This window comes from Platichthys flesus, chromosome 16 (genome assembly GCF_949316205.1).
Source record: "Platichthys flesus chromosome 16, fPlaFle2.1, whole genome shotgun sequence".
Classification (NCBI taxonomy): domain Eukaryota; kingdom Metazoa; phylum Chordata; class Actinopteri; order Pleuronectiformes; family Pleuronectidae; genus Platichthys; species Platichthys flesus.
This window is the reverse complement of record NC_084960.1, coordinates 16,546,095-16,556,635: the sequence shown is the minus strand read 5'-3', so window position 1 is coordinate 16,556,635 and position 10,541 is coordinate 16,546,095. Positions and strand designations below refer to the sequence as shown.

At 42.1% G+C, this 10,541-nt stretch overlaps 1 protein-coding gene across 1 annotated transcript in view; it reads right to left on the bottom strand.

The window, feature by feature from the left end:
• Positions 1 to 10,541, bottom strand: part of LOC133971464 (uncharacterized) — a gene marked incomplete at its 3' end in the record, with an annotated part of 66,899 nt that overhangs the window by 32,547 nt on the left and 23,811 nt on the right. The gene's annotated exons all lie outside the window — the stretch shown is intronic.

Sequence of the window (10,541 nt, the reverse complement as noted above, 5' to 3'; positions counted from 1 at the left end):
ACTGCTTGTTGCAAGAATTAAATCCTCAGCAGGCTTGAAAAAAGTTGACACACACATATTCCTTTTCCTTATCAGCAGGATCGGCCACACCCATACCTGGACTTAACTCTTTCAACTCTGAAACTCAGTTTGGTAGTGAATGTGAATCCAAAAACGCCACCAACTTGTTAACATGGAGGAGGTGGTGTTTATAACCTATACTGCATCCAGCCACCAGGGGGCGATCAAGACACTTTGGCTTCACTTTTTGGGGGCAGTCAAGTTGTCCATCTTTGTTTTGCAGGGCACATTATTTTCTACATGCTTCAAGAGCAGAGTGGATATAATAAATGTTTTCTTAAAAGGAGGATTTTTGAAGATGTTATGAATGTTGAACATTCTTGTGACCAAGCAGCTCAGAATAGGCATAAGATTAAAGAAGCAGGCTTTCACTTATTTTATTATAAAATGGCTTAAAATAAAATAAATATAAAGATAATAATAATAATAGTTTTTATGCACAGAAACAAGTGGTCCACTCTGACTGTCTGTTGTTGGTGTCTGTCTGTGTGTGTGTGTGTGTGTGTTTGCGAGGGGAATGAAATAAACAAACTGGAGTAAAGGTTGTGCCTCACAATGTCTCACATTACCCAAATTCACCGTAATTATTTATTTATTTACTTATTTTATTATTCGCTTTCGCTACCAAATAGAGCTTCAGAGTTGAAAAAACGTGTCCAAACAATAGTTTTGACCTATGTAAAATCCAGCCACCAGTGGGCGTTCAAAATGGGTGGTTTCACTTTTGGGTGCTGACATGTTGTACAACTTTATTGTCTATGGTTTGATACTACAGTTTTTTTCGATTGCTTAAGCACGATTATCAAAACAGGGCCCGGTGTTTCAGACACTACACACAATCAGCACATCCACACACCCAATCAGCAGAACACCTCAGATCCTTTGCAAAACGAAACACTCTTGTAAAAACTATACACTTATTTATCAAAACCAAATTTTTTTGCCATATGAAACACACACGCTTCATATGACTTAATTCTCTTTGAGCCAGTTACACACTGCTGTTGCTAACCTTAAACACTTTTAGCAATTCCAGTTATCAGTGATTAGAGTTCTATAAGTGAAGCACTCTGAGAAAGTGCAAATATACAATAAATTCACCAAACACTACACAAGACCAATGCTGCAGACTTATGAAAATATAGTTTATTTCTCTCCATATCCCCAAATCAGTCAACATATCAACATGGAGAATCACCACAAAACATGTCCCAGTTTTCATGCTGCTACAGGAGTGTGCACAACACTGTAACCTCGACAAATATCAGACAAGCAGAACATTCTGTATCCAGTACAGTTTCAATGAGGGGAACCTGAGCCTGGGGCCGGAGATCGTAAACCCTCCACCGCCATGCAGAGAAAAACTCTTTGATTGGGTTTAGAGATGGAGAGTATGGTGGAAGGTATGTTACTGTAAACTGCTGATGGTGTTGAAACCAGTTCTGGACCAGAGCAGAGCGGTGGAATGACTCATTGTCCCAGATGACAATGGATTGCATCTGGTGCCTGTGGTTTACTGCTGTGACGATGTTGTGTAATCGGTCCAAACATTTGGTGTGTTGTAAGGGTGTGTTGTAAGTGATCCTATTGGCGTGACGGAGGAGGACCCCATTCTGTGTAGTGGCAGCACAAAAGGTGATGTTACCCCCACGTTGCCCTGGGACATGGTTTATAGCCCCATGGCCAATGATATTTCTGCCTCTCCTTTTTGATTTTGTCCTATGAACCCTGCCTCGTCTATGTATATGAATTCATGCGGTTTCCTCATCCATCTGTAAAACTCAGGAATACAGTGAAAGACAATATTGTGTAGTTCAGCATAGATCTGGTATACAGTACATTTACATTATGAAAGTAGAGTAGCACCAATTTATCGGTCGTACATCGGTAGCTGCCGATATTCGCCTCGTTTACTGATATCGGCTTATCGGTAATAAACTTGACTTTCACCGATATCATTGGCCGATGTTCATATTTGTGGTAAAACCGCTGGGCACGTGCCGCGGCTGGGGGAGCAGTCGCTCCGTCGCCCTCCTCTCCGCGCTGCCGGAGGCTCAGTGCGCGGCACCGGGAGGTCCTCATCCGGTGGCGCCTCCCGGCGTCGCTGGTGCGGGGGCTTTCTTTCTCTTGGACCGCGGGGCGGTGTCCATCGCCGGCTTGAAAGGCGGGCCGTTGGAGGGGACTGGGTACGCGGTCAGCGGCGGCCACTCTGGACGCGTGTCGGGCCCTTCTCGCGGATCACCTCAGCTACGGCGACCGCTGGGGGAACCCTGAGAACTGGTGCGGACCAGGGGAATCCGACTGTTTAATTAAAACAAGCATCGTGAAGGGCCACGGTGGGTTTTGACGCGATATGATTTCTGCCCGACACTAAAAACAGGTCAAACTGAGGAGGGCTTGTTAAGTTATCTTGACTCACGCAGTGTAACTTGACGTAAAAAGTATGAGCGTAGCGTCTGTTTAAGTACTTTATTCTCATGTGCATCGGCTCTATTCATCCGTCTCATGCACAGGTAACAAGGGAATTGACAACATACGTCATACACACAGAAGCCGTAACACATCTAATAAACGGGCAATACTGTGTTACAGTCATTTCATTAAGATCCCAAGGAACCATTTCAACTTGCGGTAAAATGGGCATAATATGTCTCTGTTAAAGAAAGTTTAGTTAAATCAAAGATTGTTTCATAAATCTGATTAAATTTGTGCTCATTAAAAGATAAGAGTGATGAAGGGCTGAACATTTTTTAAATAGTGCTTTTTAAATAATGATTTAATAATTTTTCTGGCACAAAAGGGTGAATGAATAACAACAAAAAGAAAATAAACAAATTTCGGTATAGGCCAGATTGTTATTTTAAATATCGTTATCGGTATCGGCCAAGAATTTCCATATCAGTGCATCCCTATATGAAAGTTATGTGTGCAGTATGCAACATCATACACAACATCATCACTAATGCTGCAGCCGCAGCCTTCTCCTCCTCCGTGGATTCCCCCTCTCACCCTCACTCTTCTTCTTTTTTGAGCACAAGCTCCATTTTGGTTGAAAACAGGTGAACTCAGCATTTTTAAAGTGCTTAAACCTGATTGGTGTGACTAAAATTACAGTTTTTTTCGATTGCTTAAGCACGATTATCAAAACAGGGCCCGGTGTTTCAGACACTACACACAATCAGCACATCCACACACCCAATCAGCAGAACACCTCAGATCCTTTGCAAAACTAAACATTCTTGTAAAAACTATACACTTTGTTATCAAAACAATATTATTTTGCCATATGAAACACACACGCTTCATATTACTTAATTCTGCTTTAGCCAGTTACACACTGCTGTTGCTAACCTTAAACACTTTTAGCAATTCCAGGTCTCAGTGATTGGAGTTCTATAAGTGAAGTACTCTGAGATAGTGCAAATATAAACAAACACTACACAAGACCAATGCTGCAGACTCATGAAAATTGAATTCTGCTACTACAGGAGTGTGCATAACACTGTAAGCTCAACAAATTTCAGACCAGCAGCAAATTCTGTATCCAGTACAGGTTTCAATGAGGGGTACCTGAGCCTCGGGCCGGAGATCATAAACCCTCCACCTCCATGCCGAGAAAAACTCTTTGATTGGGTTTAGAAACGGAGAGTATGGTGGAAGGTATAGTACTGTAAACTGTGGATGGTGTTGAAACCAGTTCTGGACCAGAGCAGAGCAGTGGAATGACTCATTGACCAGGATGACAATGTATTGCATCTGGTGGATGTGGTTTACTGCTGTGACGATGTTGTGTAATCGGTCCAAACATTTGAGAATGTGAAGTGTGTTGTAAGGGCCCATATTGGTGTGACGGAGGAGGACCCCATTCTGTGTAATGCCTAGGGTTGCAAAATTCCGGGAATATTCAAAGCTGGAAACTTTCCATGGGAATTACAGTTTTTGGGATTGCTTACACACTAAAATTAAAAGTAGTACACTATTAGCAAAACCTTACACTCAAGAAGCAAAACATCAGCCCATATTTGCACAACTATAAGTACATTGTCAACCTCACACTTGTGGCAAAACTGTACACACAGTGACTTGCAAAACACTAAACACACTTAACATACATTACACACAAAAATCTATCATGAGGTCACGTCCTTGCAATACCAAAGCACTGACTGTCAAATTGCCACACCGTCCAACCAATTGGTTCAACACAGTCATCAGGTGTGCAAACACTCGTTTGCTTACAGTTTTTCACATTTGTTAACACCCAAAAAGCGAAAATTCGGCACAATTTGCACAACCTTCACTTCATGTACAAATCGCTCGACCCAATTTGGCACTACTTCACACTCCATTATCTGCATTATATTCTGACTTTCATTCTTTACACTCTGATGTCAATTACACATCACCTTGTTGTCAAAACAAGGTGATGTACGATTTTCAAAACAGGGCCCGGTGTTTCAAACACTAAACACAATCAGCACAACCACACAGCCAATCAGCAGAACACCTCAGATCCTTTGCAAAACTAAACATTCTTGTAAAAACTATACACTTTTTTATCAAAACAATATTATTTTGCCATATGAAACACACACGCTTCATATTACTTAATTCTGCTTTAGCCAGTTACACACTGCTGTTGCTAACCTTAAACACTTTTAGCAATTCCAGGTCTCAGTGATTGGAGCTCTATAAGTGAAGTACTCTGAGATAGTGCAAATATAAACAAACACTACACAAGACCAATGCTGCAGACTCATGAAAATTGAATTCTGCTACTACAGGAGTGTGCATAACACTGTAAGCTCGACAAATATCAGACAAGCAGAAAATTCTGTATCCAGTAGAGTTTCAATGAGGGGTACCTGAGCCTGGGGCCAGAGATTGTAAACCCTCCACCACCATGCAGAGAAAAACTCTTTGATTTGGTTTAGAGACGGAGAGTATGGTAGAAGGTATGGTACTGTAAACTGTGGATGGTGTTGAAACCAGTTCTGGACCAGAGCAGAGTGGTGGAATGACTCATTGTTCCAGATGACAATGGATTGCATCTGGTGAATGTGATTTACTGCTGTGACGATGTTGTGTAATCGGTCAAAACATTTGAGAATGTGAGGTGTGTTGTAAGGGCATATGTTGGTGTGACGGAGGAGGACCCCATTCTTTGTAGTGACAGCACAAAGGGTGATGTTACCCCCACGTTTTCCTGGGACATGGATTATAGCCCCGTGGCCAATGATATTTCTGCCTCTCCTTTTTGATTTTGTCCTATGAACCCTGTCTCATCTATTTATATGAATTCATGCGATTTCCTCATCCATCTGTAAAACTCACAGAAATTCAGTGAAAGACAAGATTGTGTAGTTCAGCATAGGTCTGGAATACAGTATTTTTACATTATGAAAGTTATGTGTGCAGTATGCAACATCACACACACCATCATTACTAATGCCACAGTCGCAGCCTTCTTCACCTCCGAGGATTCTCCCTCTCACCCTCACTCTTCTTCTTTTTTGAGCACAAGCTCCATTTTGGTTGAAAACAGGTGAACTAGGCTGCTGCATTGCTATAGTGCTTAAACCTGATAGTTGTGTCTACAATTAAGCAATGCTGTGTTTAAACGCCAAATGGTTAAACATGTTGTGTTTAACCAATTGGCCCATAGGGTGGTCATTTGACAGGCTGTGCTAAGGAATTGCAAGGAACTGACATCATGATATCCTTCTGTGTTTAATGTACACAAGTGTGTTTAGTGTTTTGCAGATCAAAGTGTGTATTGTTTTGCAAGAAGTGTGAAGCTGACATTGTGCTTATAGTGGTGCAGATCTGGGCCATGTTTTGCTCCTTGAGTGTCAGGTTTGATAATTGTGTTATACTTTGGATTTTAGTGTTTATGCAATCGTAAAAAACTGTAAGCAATCATGTGTTTGAACACCTGATGGCTGTGTTTAACCAATTGGCTCACAGGGTGGTAATTTGACAGGCATTGCTAAGGAATTGCAATGAAGTGACATCTTGATATCCTTCTGTGTTTAATGTATACAAGTGTGTTTAGTGTTTTGCAGATCACTGTTTGTATTGTTTTGCAAAAAGTGTGAAGGTGACATTGTGCTTATAGTGGTGCAGATCTGGGCCCATGTTCTGCTACATGAGTGTAAGGCTGGATAATTGTGTAAAACTTTTGAATTTAGTGTTTATGCAATCGTAAAAAACTGTAATTATGTTTGAGCCAGTTACACACTGCTGTTGCGAACCTTAAACACTTTTAGTAGTTCTAGTTGTCGGTGATTAAAGTTCTACAAGTGAAGTACTCTGAGAGAGTGCAAATATACAATAAATTCACCAAACAATACACAGGACAAATATTGCAGACTCATGAAAATATAATTTATTTCCAAATCAGTCATTTTCTCAACATGGAAAATCACACCAGAACATGTCCCAGTTTCCACACTACTACAGGAGTGTGCATAACGCTGTAAGCTCAACAAATTTCAGACCAGCAGCAAATTCTGTATCCAGTACAGGTTTCAATGAGGGGTACCTGAGCCTCGGGCCGGAGATCATAAACCCTCCACCTCCATGCCGAGAAAAACTCTTTGATTGGGTTTAGAAACGGAGAGTATGGTGGAAGGTATAGTACTGTAAACTGTGGATGGTGTTGAAACCGGTTCTGGACCAGAGCAGAGCAGTGGAATGACTCATTGACCAGGATGACAATGTATTGCATCTGGTGGATGTGGTTTACTGCTGTGACGATGTTGTGTAATCGGTCCAAACATTTGAGAATGTGAAGTGTGTTGTAAGGGCCCATATTGGTGTGACGGAGGAGGACCCCATTCTGTGTAATGCCTAGGGTTGCAAAATTCCGGGAATATTCAAAGCTGGAAACTTTCCATGGGAATTACAGTTTTTGGGATTGCTTACACACTAAAATTAAAAGTAGTACACTATTAGCAAAACCTTACACTCAAGAAGCAAAACATCAGCCCATATTTGCACAACTATAAGTACATTGTCAACCTCACACTTGTGGCAAAACTGTACACACAGTGACTTGCAAAACACTAAACACACTTAACATACATTACACACAAAAATCTATCATGAGGTCACGTCCTTGCAATACCAAAGCACTGACTGTCAAATTGCCACACCGTCCAACCAATTGGTTCAACACAGTCATCAGGTGTGCAAACACTCGTTTGCTTACAGTTTTTCACATTTGTTAACACCCAAAAAGCGAAAATTCGGCACAATTTGCACAACCTTCACTTCATGTACAAATCGCTCGACCCAATTTGGCACTACTTCACACTCCATTATCTGCATTATATTCTGACTTTCATTCTTTACACTCTGATGTCAATTACACATCACCTTGTTGTCAAAACACTACACATAATGTTCAGTTGTTGCACACATTTCTCAAGTAAAATCTCAAAGCATCAACCTACAACACACAAATACTCAAATCTCTAAACATTCAGGTCTGTTGAGCAATTTCACCTCATTTACACAGCCGAACAGGAGACTGACATTGTAGATATGGTTCGTGAGAACAACTCTATCACACTCAGACAAATAAACACTAGGATCCTGGCTGACCATGCTACATTTAGAAACGTCCAGACCGTCAGCCTCTCTACATTGGACCATATTCTTCATAGGACTGCCATGCTAATGAAACAAATGTTCAGGGTCCCATTTGAACGGAACACAGGCATGAAGGAGTTACAGTGAGAGTTTGTGCTTGTAAGTACCAACATTCAGAACTGACACATGCATGTATTGTACCTGTAATCCAATATTGTTCCTTTTCTACAGTGTCTCACTGTAGCCCACTGTGTTTACCTCTCTGTGTCCATGCTGTAACTTGCATTCTCATGCTGTCTGTGTCAGCGGATCCAGGAGCATGACACAGCTCATATGTTGTACCAGTACATCTTTATTGATGAGGTGGGATTCCACCTGGTGAAGAGGAGGCGACGGGGCAGAAACCAGCGGGCCATTGTTGAGGTCCCCCGGCCAGCGTGGTGGGAACATCACACTGTGTGCTGCAATGAATCACCATGGGATCTTGCACCGTCATGCCCACCTAGGGGCCTATAACGCTGCCCGTCTCCTCGTCTTCCTGGATGGCCTGCATGACCTGCTGGTACCACCTGGCCAGGTAGATGACCCACAGCGGATCGATCAGTTTGTGGTCTGGAACAATGTGAGCTTCCACCGGGCTGCTCAAGTGCGTGAGTGGTTCCAGGACCACCCACATTTTTCCGTTCTATACCTTCCACCTTATTCTCCTTTCCTGAATCCCATTGAGGAATTATTTTCCGCTTGGATGTGGAAGGTATATGAACCGAACCCACAGGACCGGGTCTCACTGCTCCAGGCCATGGAGGAGGCCTGTGGCGACGTGAGTGCCGAGGCCTTTCAGCATTTTGTGTGTGAGTTTTTTTGTTTTTTTTTGTGTGCAGTTTTGAGAAAGCCATCATTGTTTGAAAACCTGTGTTAACAATTGAGAAAAACTGTAATTTTTGTGAAAGGGGGTGGGGGGGGTTGAGCAGGCCGGTTTACTGTACTGTTCTCTGTGTGTACCGAAATAAACCTTTTTATGCTGCATATTTGTGTGCTGTTTTATGTTTGACTATGAAAAAATTGAGCCTACACTTGGACATTTACAAAAGGAGAAATGGCTCATTCTCCAGAGTCACTGTCATTCATATGGTGTGTTCCATTTTGATGAATGTGTTTTCAATTTTGCACTTCAGTGTGCTGTTAATGCTTGGTAGTGTGCAAGCAAATGCTTAGTTGTGTGTAGTCAATGAGTGGTACGTGTGTGTCATTTGAAAAAATGGCTGTGTGTACCAAATGAAAACAAGAGTTCCATTTTGTGAACAGGTAAGAGATTTGATGGCAAAGAGTCATCTTGCAAAGGGAGTGTCAGGTTTAGCATTTTGTGTGTGAGGTTTTCAGTTTTGAGTGTGTAGTTTTGAAAAAGCCGTTATTGTTTTCTCAAAATACCCAGAAGTATTGAACATTAGGGACAAGACCGCCCACACCGTCATCATGAAAATGAAGTCAGTGTTTTCCAGACTGGGAATTCCAAAAGAGATAGTATGTGACCATGTTCCATTTGCAAGTCAGGAGATGCACAACTTTGCAACATCATCGGGCATAACACTCACTCATTCTAGCCCTGGCTATGCACAGTCTAACGGCCTAGCGGAGAGAAATGTGAAAACTGTGAAGCAGGTGATCAAAAAGGCACAGCAAACTGGGACAGACCATCATCTTGCACTTCTCACCCTGCGGAACACACCTGTTACGGGTATGATCTACTCTCCTGCTCAAATGCTCATGGGCAGGATACTGAGGAGCACTCTACCAAGCTCCAGCGCCATTCTCCAGCCCGCAGTGCCCCAGGATGCACACTCTGCGCTCCAATGCCTACAGAGAAGACAGCAACACTGCTACAACAGAGGCACGAAGCAGCTTCCTGAACTGAGCCCTGGCAACACTGTGCACATGGAGACTGCACAGGGTTGGCGTCCAGCTGTAGTTACAGCAGGGCGAGCTGAACATCGTTCCTACAACATACAGACATCATCTGGGCAACGCTACAGGCGCAACAGGCGTCTTCTGAGGAAAACACCTGCCTGCACCCAGGTGAATTCAGGCTCAGGTTCGGACTGCGAGGATGAGGATTTGCCAAGTTCGCCATCTACAAGCACAGCAGAGACTATGGACTGTAATTCCTCATCCACACCAGACCTGACTCAAACCAGGAGTGGCCGAGTCATCAGACCCCCCAAGAGGTTCGAAGACTTTCAAATGAATCAACATTAAGGACTGTGGTAAAATGGCGTAAACGCAAGCTTACAGTCTAGTCTGTATGATCAGTAAAAAAAAATAAAGAAATAAAGGAATGTAAAATGATTTTACATTCACAACCTTTTACATTAGGTTGTGAAATGTTCAGTGTTAAAATGGTAAACTGTTTACGGTAAGTAATGAGGTCTACTTGAAAAGTGAAATGCTTGAATATCTGAAATGTTCTCTTATGATATTCTTAGTTACTTATTGTGTTCTTACAGAGAGATCAAAAAACAGATAGATGTCATTTAGTCAGTTTTGTTGATGTAATCCTATTGGAAGAACAACAAAGTTTGTGTTGATATGAGTTCATTAGTGCATCAGTTTAATTTAATTTGTGGTTGTTAAGCAGTTAAAATAATGAAGTTTATCTCCATGTTAAGAAAGGAGGATGTAGCCGCGCATTAACACTGTTTTGGGTTCTCAACGGTCGCGGAGTGTTACACAAGGTGTTCAATGTGAGGCATCTTGGAATGCACTAGAAGCTGCTGTATCTTGGAGCTGAGGCACGCAATAAAGAAGTCATCTCATTACCTTCATTCCGGTCTCCAGTGGTTATAACAAACTATTACAAAAAACGTGTGTTAACAATTGTGAAAAACTGT